This window comes from Diorhabda sublineata, chromosome 5 (genome assembly GCF_026230105.1).
Source record: "Diorhabda sublineata isolate icDioSubl1.1 chromosome 5, icDioSubl1.1, whole genome shotgun sequence".
In the NCBI taxonomy this organism is placed as follows: Eukaryota; Metazoa; Arthropoda; class Insecta; order Coleoptera; family Chrysomelidae; genus Diorhabda; species Diorhabda sublineata.
In genome coordinates this window covers 6658508-6673036 of record NC_079478.1, presented here as the reverse complement: position 1 = coordinate 6673036, position 14529 = coordinate 6658508, and the positions used below count along the sequence as shown (strand labels likewise).

At 31.4% G+C, this 14529-nt stretch overlaps 1 protein-coding gene across 4 annotated transcripts in view; it reads left to right on the top strand.

The window, feature by feature from the left end:
- The window catches only part of LOC130444052 (5-hydroxytryptamine receptor 1-like), a 308285-nt gene extending 294040 nt beyond the window's left edge, over nucleotides 1–14245 (top strand). For 3 of the 4 annotated variants that reach the window (XM_056779023.1, XM_056779026.1, XM_056779022.1), the window contains one exon: nucleotides 12337–12617. The gene's annotated coding sequence lies outside the window, so the exon portion shown is untranslated. Of the gene's footprint in view, nucleotides 1–12336 lie in introns of all 4 variants that reach the window. The other variant, XM_056779024.1, reaches the window with a different exon arrangement.
- The last annotated feature ends 284 nt before the right edge of the window (nucleotides 14246–14529 follow it).

The following is a 14529-nucleotide window of genomic DNA, read 5'->3' as shown; positions in this document are numbered from 1 at the left end:
ATTCAATTGAACGTGCGTCAATATCCTTTCTTACATATCAAGTGCTCTCAATTTTTATATATACCGAAGAGAAAAAAATGTCGACTGCTATAATGGAGCAATAATAAACTATTAAACGAACGGGATCTTCTCCGGATATTACCGAATTCTTTGGATCTCTCTTAAAACTTATGAAATACGTGGTTTCAAAAACGTTCACCAATAAAATATCTAAAGAAAACTTCTGAAAACAGCTTATAGATTCTTCTCCACAACTAGGAATTTTTCATATAACAGGAAGGATATTATTATTTTCAAGTTTTAATTAAAAAAGCGCTGTCAAAATATAAAGCTATTAATTCTCTTGAAATTATTTTTATATTAATGTCGGTATTATTTTTTTCCATTTCTTCGTTCCTTTGTTTGAAGTAGTACCAAGTGTAGCTTTTTTCCAAGCTTCACATTGAATATTTGTCTTAATGTTTCGTTTTTGATATGATCTAATCGGATCTCACTCTCAATTTTCAGGAGGAGGATCATTTCCGATGTTTGTATCTTTTTCCTATGTCTTTCGGTCGTTCTCCATGTTTCAAAGCCAAATGTTCTAGATTTCTTCTTTTACTTCGGTGGGTATTTCGTTGTTTCAAATATTTTTTTATCATGTTAAATAGTTTTCCTGCGTCAACATCAAAATTATAATCATACTAGACTGGAGATCATATCTGAGTGATAATGTTTAAATTCCACAGAAACTTTCGTTCAATACAAAAAGTAATTGTCTTGTAATCTTGCGCATAGAACAAAAAGTTTACTTGGCCATAGCAAAAATTTTTCTACCGTGAAATCTGTCAATAGTAGTAAAAAATTAGTTCAAGAGCAACAATGTATCAGACGAGTGTATCACCAAAATGTTGAATGAAATATTGAATTAAATTGGTGCGATCTTCACAGCTGCTGCTGTATACCCTTTTTCAATAGTTTTCTTTATCTATTTCTATTCTCCCAGTCGCCATTTTCTGATTCTTTCCTCCTCATTGCTTCATTGACATTATATCGGCAAGATTTTCAGCATCTTCCTCGTTTCCTTTTACCCATGGACTCCAATCATTAATTCTTTCTATTTATTTGATATTTTCTGATCTTACGTGGCCATACAGTAAGAATCGCTTTTCTCAATTATTCTGACTCATGTTCATTCGTAAATTCTACTCAAATAGTACATTTCCTCCGTTATATTTTCATTCGTTTTATTTTCAGCACCTTGAACTTTTATGCTATACATTCTCTGATTCCTTTCTTTTGAAAAAAATTGTATTCCATTGTATAAAGTTTTATTGTTTAATGTATCCTCGTAGTCGTCTATTTTTAATTTATTCTTATTTTTTTGCATCCTTTGTAATTATGAAACCTGAATTTCTTTGATTAATTTAATTTCAAATTTTTCATCTATTCTGCTTGGGATTCCCTCGTACTACTTCCAATGTTTATACAAGTTTCCGATACAGAAAAAGCTCAAATTATTCTTCTTTTCTCGAACTCTTCATGTTCCTTAGGATCTCAGTTTTAATTTCCACGCCTCTCATATCCATTTTCCACACTCTCTTCGTTTTTTTTGCTGTTCCAAAATATTTTCAACAAAAATCACTTCCTTAGGTATATACGACATGTTTTACGAAAAGCGTATAGAAAATTCTCGGGGAGACAGTAGGAGGACCAAAAGAAAACAATTATCGACTACGAATTACCTGATGATACAGTGATATTAATATCATCGACCGGAGACTCTTCCTTAGGACGTGGTGCTTGACCTCAATGAATATAACTATCCATAAACACAATTCTCCAAATTAATAATTATTGCTGAAAACAACAAGAGAAGTTCCAGCAAATGATAAATTTATTCATGAAAGTAATAAATATCGCAATAACTGCATATACAAGAGATCAGAACGACCACAAATTAGTAATAAATTGAAAATAACTCAACCCTTTATAAATTGGAGATTAGATTTATATACAGAAATTCAGGATGGCTGCAGCCCTCAATTGGGTTCCAAATTTGTTGGAGATGACTTCGTTGATGGTGTAGTGGTGCACCGACTAGATCTTTGATTGCAGCTTCATTGCAGTTTGGCTGTTATAGAACTGCGAATAAAATGAAATAAGGTAGGGTATGAGAGTATTGTTGGAAACTACTGAAGAGGAAACGAATAGGTAGAACAAATCTACATCAAAAGGAGCTCAAGCTCTAATATACGCAAAAACTAAATTCTGTTTTATTCTTTTCCTAAATAAATAGAAAATATGAATATACGAATATGAATTTGCTTAAAATATTATTCAAGGTAACTATGAAAGATAAAGCAAAAGTTACTAGTCAACCACTGTTGCCAAAAATATAAAAACAGAGAGAGAGATGAGACAGTCGCCTTATCGTTGAGAAGATGGAGGATTGAGGAGACTGTAATGTATGAACAAATTTCGTGTCTCAATTTGGATATTGAACATACTTTTCTGTATATTTTACGTCGTTACGTACTTCCTATTGACATCACTCTGTATATGAATATTTTGCTAATTCATGTATAAGAGCCTAGTATTCGTCAGAGAGTATGAAACCTAATTACGAACGCTCCTGTCACGTTAGTCCAATTATAAAGCAATAAGTGTGGAAACCTTTCACAGTTCTTTTGAACTTTGTAATAAACTTTTTGTGAAAGCTAATTGAGCTCTTTCACCTGAAGGATGTGAAGTTTAATGCGGAAATATTTTTTAAACTCCTACTAATTTATGATTTGGGAATTCGCTCAAAAGAGAGGAACAAAATTAGCTTGCGTACTAAATATTTATATACATATCCTAGCAACACATCTGTTTTCGAAAAATCGTCAATATATGAATATATAAAGTAATAATAGTTATTTATGCAACAAGTGAGTAAAATAATACTTTATTTCACGAGTAGGAGCCTTCGGCTTGTGCGACAATTCAAGTGGAAAAAAAATTTTATTATTATTTTATTCACGACTTCCATACAAAATTTTTCCTATATCAGTAGACTTCGACAAAACTTTCTTATTTTGTAATAGTAATATCAAAAATACAACTGTTAGCGTTATTAATTTGGAGTGAAGAAGAAGTTATATTACTATTGGTACTTGAATTGCCAACATTTGATTCAAAGAAATAACATCGTCTACAGTTGTGTTAGTACTTATTAAATTGTTGATAGCATCGTGAACATTTATAATGTTGCTTGAAGTCGAACTAGTTGTTCCCTTTAAAATTCTCACTACTGAATCCATTTTGTTTTTTTTAAGTCGTTTACGTAACCCTCCGCAACTGTGTTGGATTTCCACCCACCGTGCTTCTTTAGTTGAATTACATCACCATCGGAATCCACTAATAGACACACCGAAGATCTTCGAAATGTATACCCAGAATTTTTTTTTGGATTCGGTAAATTCAAATATGTTGCGATAAGCAAATTTTTGAAAAGATATTGATGCCTACAACTTGGGTTTTGCATTTTTCATTTCCATACTGCAAAAAGAAATGATCTGTTTAGACATTTGTGAGTTGTTGGTCTTTATATTTTTTATAAATGCTTACCATGTTTAATATATTCTCAGAGTCAGAGTTTTTGTATCAGGTATTGTGACAATAAAAACATTTACTATATTATCAATATCTTTACACTTCATTTTATATAATTCCTCCCTTCACTGAGCTCTTGCAATTCCGAATATTGAAGCAACCTGAAAGATGTTACAAAAAATAACTAAGCTTAAATTAAAGTTTTTTGCTGTCTTGCCTTATTTATATATGAGATGATGATTGTCTGGAGCTTGCAACAGAAATTTATTAATTTCTTGGGGGGCAAATTAAATTTTACTCGTTAACTGCAACTCAGGCTTAACAATTTTCAAGCAGAACGAGTGAAAATCTCCTAGGAAACGCAATAAATGTCAAATAACGATGGAAATTGTATTCTTTCTCTAGTAACGCTTTTTCATCTATTGAAAACTCTATCAATACATTAAAGAAAATCTTTGTATAAATAAAACAATATTGAAATACTCATATGTTTGACGTATAGCTCGGATCCATTTCTCTCAGTCCCTTGCCTTGCATTGCCTTGCCCTTACGAGCTCTCTATAACGTTCATTCTTGTCATGGTAACCGTGAAAGATGAAGCTCCCGTTTAATTTGTCACACCAGGTGCGGATTACGCTCTGTGTTTCGTTTTTTGTGTTTAAATAACGTTCCTACTGTTGATATTTAGTCTCAACTGTATAGGTGTATGCGGAAAAGACAATAAGTGTGTGACAAGTGCGCAAATGGTGCAGAAAGTTCATAGATGGACGTTCAGTCGTCCATGATAAACAACGTGATTGCGAAAGTGGAAAAAGCAATGCAGAAAGATCGAAGGATGACCATTTGATCATCTTCAATCTTAGCAACATTTTAAGATACCCCTTATGATATATCAAGGTTTTGTGCAAGGTGAGACCCGAAAGTAATAGCGGATAACAACAAACGGCAACGTGTGGAAACGGTCCGTAAATTTCTTCCTGTCTACGAAATCAATGGTGTGAATGTTTTGGACACTGTTTTATCTGGGATTGAGAACTGGGCCTACTACCTGATACCAGAAATAAAACAACAATTCTCTCATTGGAATGCTCGTTGAAGCCGAAAAGGCTTAAGCAAATTTTGTCTGTTGGTAAACTGATGGTGAGTGTTTTGTGGGACAGGAAAAGGTTGTTATTCTGCGAATTCCTGCCTACCGGCAAAACAATTAATGCGAATCGTTACTGTTAGAAGTGTTAGATGTTGAAGAATCTTCGGCGCCAATTTAAAATAAGACGAACGACTTGCTCACTAACGGAGTGCGTCTCTATGAGAACAATGCGTTTCCGCATACCGTCCGTGTCACAACTGATCTCATCAACACATTTGAATGGAATGCTGTCTCAAACCATCCTTACACTCCAGTGATTCCTATCACTTATCAAAATTTTAAAAACACTTGGTTGCGACGCGTTTCATAACCGACGAACAGCTGAAAGTAGAAGTCTTCTTCGCGGCACGTCGGCAGACTTCTAGGACTCAGACATAAAGAAGATGCATTCAAAAACCCATTGATCTGAATTAGAGGGAAGTCTAAGTTTTCGAAACATGTATTACTTAATGACAATAAACAAGTTTTTCTTGCTGAAAAGTCATTGAGAACCTTATTTTATCGTCAAACCTCTTATATGTAATTACAAATTATGTTACTAGATTTTAAATTAAGCACAAATAATTATCAGAAAAAGTTGAGAGCTAAAAAATACGTAAACTCTATAGCTTCTAGTATGTAAAAGGTAATCCCATTGGAACCATATGAATTCATTCACTTGAACAAAAATCCCAACTAGAATCCTTCAGGCGCTCGACTACAAGTGGTTTCATGGAACGGACAGCTAAGAGAGAGTGTAATTATATACGACACACAGTCTGTTACTCTGTCAACTGTGGAATAAGAACATTTATACCACAATTAAGTCCTTTTAATGAATTACAGCTTCCACGAATATCCCTTTTATTAACATAATAGTTGTTAGTACTGTTCCATTCCTATTTCTGAAGTAGGTAGAAAGATAAATAAAAGTACAAGCGTGTAAGAATTTTTTCAATTAATTGAGTATATAGCCTAAAAATCTCTTTAAAATATTACTAATAATATATGAAAACATTGATGTTACTAGGGAATAATTTGGAATCACAAAATTACTAGACTACGTAATCGCAAAATTTATATATTAGAAAGTATACTCAGTAACAACTTTTCTAACAAAGAACATTTTGTAAAAAGATATAATATCTTTCCAGCGATATACCTATAACTACACGGTCTTTACTGAATACATAGGTTTACATCACCACTACACCAACACGTTATCGTCTTCAGAGACTGAAGGAAAGTTTACCTTCAGTCTCTGAAGACGATAACTTGGTTATCGAAACGCGCGTTAGACAGTGTAATTGTGTGTGTTGATGTAGTGGTGGTGTAAACAGTGCATTCAGTATGAATATCCCCAACGGTTCCAGAAATTCCAACTTAATATACGGTCTTTAGTGACAAAATAATATTTATTTACAACCTTATATGCAATGTTCTCATTACTAACGTTATTGAAGGTTAGAAAGTATCATGTTACATACCTCTACATACTATTTTCAAAGTTTACTCTTCTCATAGCCATATATAAGATTACAACTATCAAATAAAATTATTTACAGCCATACGGATTGTCCCAAAATTAAACATCCAATTATTGGATCGGAGCAAAATATATTTGATCCCATTCTTGAATTTTACACAGAAAATCAGATTAATGTAAGTTAGTTTTTATATTCCATTATTCGCGTACAAGTTTATTCGCAATGAATCCTTCCAATTTAAAATAGTGACTGAAGATACTTTAATCTATCAATCAATCATTATTTTCATATTATCGGAAGTAAATAGATAATATTTTCACGGGGCTCTATAAAAAAAATCAACTAGTGTTGTCATATATGGGAATCTATGTGGCCAACTGCATCCTTCATATCTATCTTCAAATATTCTATTTCGATAATTTCTCACAGGGAATTGGTTCGCCACTTAACTGAAGCCACAACTTTGCTTTGATATTTGAGATCCCAAAAACGATCTGTGGAGCATAATTTCAGTACTTTTGCTTTACTGATATGGCCAATGAAAAATAACTGTAGAAAAAGCATATTTATAGTATCACAATAGTGATCTAGACTATCACTAGATCTTTATTGTAAAAAACTAGAGTTTACCTTGATTTGAGTTTTCTTCCTCTGCAATTCAATTCAAAGCCAATCCTTTGGTAAAATTTATCGTCCTATAAATACTGATGCAGCTGAATATGATATGCATCATCTTTTTTATTTCGTATTATCAACACAACTTGTAGCACGAAATATTGCTAGCACCGTTTAAAATCTCATCTTATGCGGAGGGTTTCGTTCAGAATATCTTTGTGTACTAGCCCTGTTTCCATGGCATTAGACCATGGTTGGAATTATGTTAAAATTATGCTTTCTTTAATAGAATAACCAAATGACTTGATCAAACATTACTGATGAGAAAAGTCAAAATCTGATGTTGATATAAAGCTGGAAGTATCATTTAATGCAGTGAAAATATACACTGTGTCCTATTCCGAATAATGATTTATAGTTCAAGGTATCCTAAATCGCTATTGAAAACTTTATTTGTTCAAATTAAATCATTGAGATTAAATTTCCAAGTTAACTCTTCATTTCCGCATGAATTGAATATGCATAACTTGAATACATAAAACCTCATCCAAACTTGAACTCAGTTTCCATGTGAAATTCAAAAATTGTGATAAAATAAAGAGCATTTAATTCAAGCTATCTGTACAACTGGTAATAATTTTAGATATTAGCCGTAATTCCTGTTTATATAGCTCTATAAAAGAAAAACTTTGAGAAATATCATTACATACTAGAGACAGTATAAATACCCTATATACCCAGTTCTATTCAATGACATCATACCTTTTTTCATATTAAGAAATATCTTGCTCGACAAAATAGCCAAAATCCATCACTTCCGGCTTTCACAATAACAATTCGCGAACTGATTTATTGTCCCAACATTTCTTCATATCCAAAATGAATCCGGCTTTGTTTGATTAAAAGATCATCGTCTTCTTCAGAACTAGTCCTCGTTTATCACTACGTAGTTTCAATTTTTCTTTGATGCAAGGTTTTAAAAGTTTTATTTTTAAACACTCAATTGAAACATCTGTATCTGTTAAAGTTATAGCGAACGTGGAAGACATATAGCAAACAGCTTTCCTATATGCGAATTTTTAGATAATTTGCGATGTACTATACTTTTTGACATGCTGTTTATGTCAACTTACTCCCATGTTCTTATCCGAAGATAATCCAGTGCCGCTTGTTAGATTGTCTATCCCAATTCTGGAGTCGTCACCTTATGTAGTCGACCACCGCTATATTCATTTTAGCAGTTGGTACGTCCTCACATAAAATTTACTTCCTAAGATTTTATTATTGTTAACAAAAGTACAGACCAAAAATAGAATCCAGTTCAAGTTTTATATTGATTGTGTGAAATACTACAAATAAAAATATAGTATCAGATAAAGATGAGCAATTCTTTCAATTTTCACGAATTCGCTGTTGATTAATACTAAACAAATAACAAACAACGTAAGGTCTTCATACTATTGATATTATGCAAAAAATCGCATGCTACCTCTAGAACTAGGTCTCTACTGAAGAATTATACAGAATTGTTTGAGTTCGAGTTGATTAAAGTAGGAAGTATAAAGAAAAATTAAAACTATCAAGGATTATTCTTTGTTAAATTACTTAGATCTTTCTCTACAAAAAAAACTTTTGATTTAATGAACTTGTCGCTTAGATGGAACTTGGAAGACCATCATACTACAATTAATATCAATATTATATTCGGTTTTTATCGCGTGGCAAGTCTTTTGGGTAGTATCGTACCTTGATTAAATTATTTATCCTATATTTTGTACACTTTACTAAAATTAATGAAAAATAATCAAAATGCTGCTCAAGAAGTAAGGGGACATTATTTTTCTCTAGTAAAATTGGATATATGAACATCCGTGCTTCACTTTAATGCTGTTTTATTGCTGTTAAAACCATTTTTTTGTAATCCAATTATCGGTGAGCGAAAGCTCGTAAAATACCTCAAGACTGTAGCATATTGGGCAGTAGATTCTCGAACTTTCAACCTCGCGATTATATATTGAGTTATAAAAACATTATTTCAGTATTAATTTGTCATAAATGTGATTGAAAATTCTGGTATAGTGTAAGTAACTATTAACGATATAGCAAAAAGATAATTAAACTTGAGATATAATTCGACTGAAATTACAGCGTCTCGTTATTAAACTCATTTAAGTATAAAGCATGCGAGTTTTGTGACATTACACAAATTCAAGTCCATTTCAACTATTTTTTTGAGTAATCTCATAAAACATATCAGTAATTCCAAAAATGAGGCTCTTTTCATTTTTATCTCCAATATGTCAACGATCAATAAATATTTAACTATTCCATTAAAAATTTGTAATAAATTTGTAGCTTGGACTTGAAACCTACTAATTTCATACAAAAGATGAGGGTCGTCTTCAGCTAAACTAATAGAGAAATGAAACAGCTGTGGCTATTTTACCCTTTAAGGGTCGCTGTAGAGTTAACCGGATTTGAAATGTGTGATAGTTAATCGGTTAGAAATAATTAGATAATAACTCTCAAAGATTACGTACCCCTCTTTATTTATTTGGACCTATCCTAATTTCACTTTTTAATTGCATCGTGGGAACTTAGACTAATATTTGAAAGGTTTCCAATAATACTGAACCACAAAACAATAACAGAAGTTTTATTTTCTTCTTATAGTGTGCATAATCTTGACTAAAAAACGGCAGATTTTCATCGTTGCAGTAGGAGAAATTTGACCTTTAGAAAAACATATACGAAGTCAATTCTTCTGTATAAAGATTCATGAAGAGAGTGCACGGGAATTTGCATTGTATACAGATGAAATTTATACAACTGTACATACACATTTTCCAATTTCATTTCGTCGTTAAGATTTGAATGGGCGTTTTGTGAGTGTTAATATGGAAAGTGAATCGCATCTATAGCTATATAAATTTGTTTATTCAATTTTTGTTGGTGTCTAGTATCATTCCAATTACATTCTTGTAGAATATTTTTGGGGGATGAAATTTTCCACGAGTATTTCAGGACGTATATTGAACGTCAATCTTAAACGACAATTCTTAAAGATTAAAATGTACCAATTTATTTAATCTATTTTATCCAATATTGAAATTACTCATACAATAACATAACATTTTAATTAATTATAAATATAGATTCGTCTTAATATTAAGAACGCCAATGGTTTTTAGCGAAGTTTTCATTGGACAGATGGAATGGAAAAGAAAAATGAGAGTTGTCATGAAATTAGATTGACGGTCAGTAATTGAATAAAGATATTATTCAGTTAGAAAAAATAACTTTAAAAGTTTGATGAAGGTTTTTGATTTAGAAAACCTGATTATTCCATTTATAGAAACTTGAAGACGAAATTTTGTTGAATTTATATAATGTTGTGAATTTAATTTCAGTTATTAGATTTGATCCATTCCATTTAACTGATTAATCAAAAAATGATAAATAAACTTGAGTTTTTAGTCCTCATTCTTCTACCATTTCTGTTGATTGTTGATTATGACTATGATATATTTCTTCAGCTGCAAGTTAGTTTGGGATATTTTCTTTCAGTAGTTTTTGCTTGCTATACCTTTTTAATTATTTTGGCACATCTCACTGAATGTGCCTTCTAGATAAGTTTCTATCCAAACACTCCTGAACGCATTTATTTATTGCTAGGAACTCTATCTGAAAAATCGTGAGGGATTTTCCAGGTGGTATCAACAGTATTTTGGTCCAAACATGCTCAATGCTGCTCCTCATGCTAGCTTAGAGCCTAGAGCGAAACTTCTTTATTAATTAACTATCACTTAGGCTGGATTATCTATGTCTATGTTCATCGGTTTCACACTCCTTTCTTGCTTTATCAATTCTAGAATTCTTAAGTGACCTGTGAGATTTCCTGGCTTTAATTTTCTGTCTAGTTTAGCCTGTAGGCGCCGCTGCATGCCTATTTTTTCACTTTATAGTTAAAGGATGCCTTCTTATTTGTTTGTAATAATATATTGAACCATTTCGAGAACGAATGAAGTTTGGTAGATTATATGCTAAAAGTTATTCGTAAAGCTCATAAGATTATATATCTTCACTTTCTTCACCTTTCAGTACTACACCTAGAGCATCACAGTACCTCTAAAGTTTGTTGTTTGGCAAATATTTCAAATTACTTATGTTCAGAGAGAATAAATAGATGCGGAAATGCTGGAAAACAGTTAAACGTATCATTTTAAACGATACGTAGGCTCAAAAACAATTCAACACTAGTAGTAAAAGTGAATGAAATTGAAAACTTAAAAACTTATTTTTTATTATGTAGACCACAATTACTAATTATAATCTTTGTGAGCGAGTCAACAAGTCTCAAACAAAGATCGGAGAATTCTCAATTTCTCAGAAGAATCTCACTTAGTCGAGAAACTATGAGAGATGAGAAAAAAATCTATACGAATTGTTTGTGATAATTATTTAACCATTTGCATTTTACTCTATGGCCAGCCTTCAGAATTTGAAACGGAATGTATCGTTCCATATTTAGCCAAAAACGTTCAATTTACCTCAGTTGAGGCATATTAGGAACATTCCTAGACTTCTATGAATATTAAACCCCGCAAAAGCATCCGTTTTGTATAATGAGCAGTTGCCATATCTGGCTAAAACATAAAATTTCCTTCAGAATACTTTTTCTGCATTAATATAGATCTAACATACTGTTTTTCATATATTTTAGCGGCTTCAGAGTTTCCACGACAAATGTATGTTGAAGAACGACTACGAGAAGATATCGTCCAGCATACCAACACTTTCGAATTGAATTTTTTGTGTCTTGAAATACACTTCTTAATTTACTCCATCGCCTTTTGACAAAACAAGTCTTATCTTTCTCCGTTTCACTTCTGTTAAAAGTAAAACATGAAATTCGTTGATAATGATTTCCATACCTTTGGCTGGCGAAAAATCGTTGTCTCTGAGACTTCCAAGTTTTGATTTATGCTCAATTTGTTGCTTCTCAGAATATTTGGATGCCGATTTTCTCTATTTTTGAACTACATTTTGTTCCTTGATAGTGTTGCTTAGATATTTCTTATCGATTTCCAGTTTTCTGTGTGTTGTGTGGCTATTTCCATTCTTACAAAGTGATTAATCGTATTTCGATTTCAGATCTTGATTTTGTTCACAAAACTTGGAAATTACGAGTATTTCACGCCCCTCTTTTTCTTTTACATTTTCTAAATCTGAAACTAAACTTCTAACAGAGACTAATGTTCATACTGAGGACATTTGACAACTAACAAATTACGAGAAACAATTACATTACAAATTTTATGCTTCAATTTTCAACTGGGCTATTAAATCCGATGGCATCGCGAAGAGACCATCTTATATCACTTACGCCTCGCTACTTCATTATTAATAACTATAAAATTACCATTTCTATACCCACTTGTGCAGTAATCCATTATATTTACCATTATTATGTCTTGTTCCGATCGTATATAAATTCGTTATAGTTCTAACACTTGTTTCTTTTTGTTTCAGATCTAGTGAAATGAATTTTCCAATAACAGAGACAATTATTGAATAACCACTGTATGGAAGGAAGTACCCGGACATCGTTTGAATTGATCATATTTCCAATGGCCAAATTATTCTACATGAATTTCACTTTTGACGGAAAACATACCGCAAAACACAACGTGCTAAAGTTCGTAAATAGAACTGGAACATACTATAAATAAGCATCGTAGAGAAGTGCAACATTGGCATTAATTTGGTTAGTGATTTATGATACAATACAAATGAACCACTGCCTTCCAATCTCTGTTATTAAGAAAGATTAAACTACATGCAAACTAATTCTAAGTTCGAATTGTAGATTCAAGTAGTACGCAGAGAAGTGGAAAGCTGAAAATTAGTAATTATTAAACTGTATTCCTATTTTGTTCGTTGAGTAATTAAAGTAGTAACCTTTTATAATCTTCATAGAAACATTATCTTATTAATTAGTGACACTAATTAAACCACCTGAACACAAGATTCACGTAAAACATAAGAAAAAAATAAGTTTAGCAAAAGCATTTCGCAACTGAAGAATAGTTGGAAAAAATTTGTGCATTCTACAGGGTGTTCCGGGAATTTGGGAGTGAGTAGATGACGTGAAAATATTGATGTCATATGAATAAATTTTTTTCATACGACCCCTCATTTTTGAGTTATATGATAAAGAGTTGTGAACTCAGAACTTATATTTAAGTTTATTTACTAACTTAAACATTATGAATTTTGAATGAATGATCATGTATGCCCGTAAAGTGTACTAATACTTTTACAGGGTCAACCTGTATAGTCTAAAGATGGCAAAAATGAGTTTTTCAATCGATTATCATTTTTGGTTTTAATAAAAATACCTGAAATTATTTTTGTTTGAAATACTTCGAGCAAAAGAAATTTCCAGAAAACATGATCTTGTCCAAAGTACTTCTGGAACTCGGATTGCTCATGTTTTTCTTTTTAAAACATTTTTTGTTTGAAGCCCTTTTGAGCCAAAAAAAATTTCATCTAAAACATCTTTAAAACATTTCTTGTCTGTATCACCCTGGAGACCGTGGAAAATTCTTTTTTTGGTTTAATTTTTCTGCTAAAAAACTTGTTTGAAACACCTACAATAAATTTTTTTAAATCAAAATACCTGAAATCATTTTTCTGCGAAAATTATGCTTCAAACTTTTATGAAATATTTTTTCCAGAACCGTCTATTTAAAACGCTTGAAAACATTATATTGGCCCAAGCACATACATTTTCTTAACTTGAGAATGTCGGAAATTCTTTTGTTTGAAACATGTTCGAAATATTTTTTTTTCTGGAACATTACGATCTAGCACGAAACATATTTTGTCTGAAACATCTTTTAACTGTTTTTTATTTGAAACACTTCGAGCCAACATAAAAATTTCATCTGATTAAGCCACTACAAATTTTGACTGAAACATCTTTGAAACTTTTTTGTAAAAAACACGTAAAATATTTATTTCTATTTATTCAAAAAACATGTTAAAAACAAGATTATTTCATTTCAAACATTGTGAAGTATCATTATTTACTGGAAGTAATCATCCATCAAAAATTCATAATGTTCAAATGTATAATTTAGAAAATATACTCAAATATAAGTTCTGATTTCGCAAAATTAAATGCGTATAACTCAGAAACGGGGGGTCGTATGAGAAATTTTTTTATGTCACAGTATTATTTTCACGTCCCGAATTTTTTGCATCAAGTCCTGGAACACTCTGTATAGGAGTGAAACGACTCTTTCGATAACCAAAAAAGACCAATATTTATTTATATTGGAGTGTTAAGATTATGAAAGCCATCAAAATGTTAATTCAATACTTGGTGTGTCCGTTGGGTAGAAATTCAATTTCTACATCAATTATTTAGTTAAAAGCAAAGTGAAAGTTTGAAAAATCTTGAAAAATTTAGTATTATCTGAACGTTTCACTTGAGGACTCTGAGATAAAAGTGAAATTGTTCATTGTACATATATGAAAGTATATATATATATATATATATATATATATATATATATATATATATATATATATATATATATATATATACTATACGAAATAGTTTTTAGTGTAGAATTCACAAGATAGATTCATCCATCTTCAAAGACACTGCTCTCATCAGTTTAATAGTGAATATGTTTAATCTTTCTTAAAGTCTTC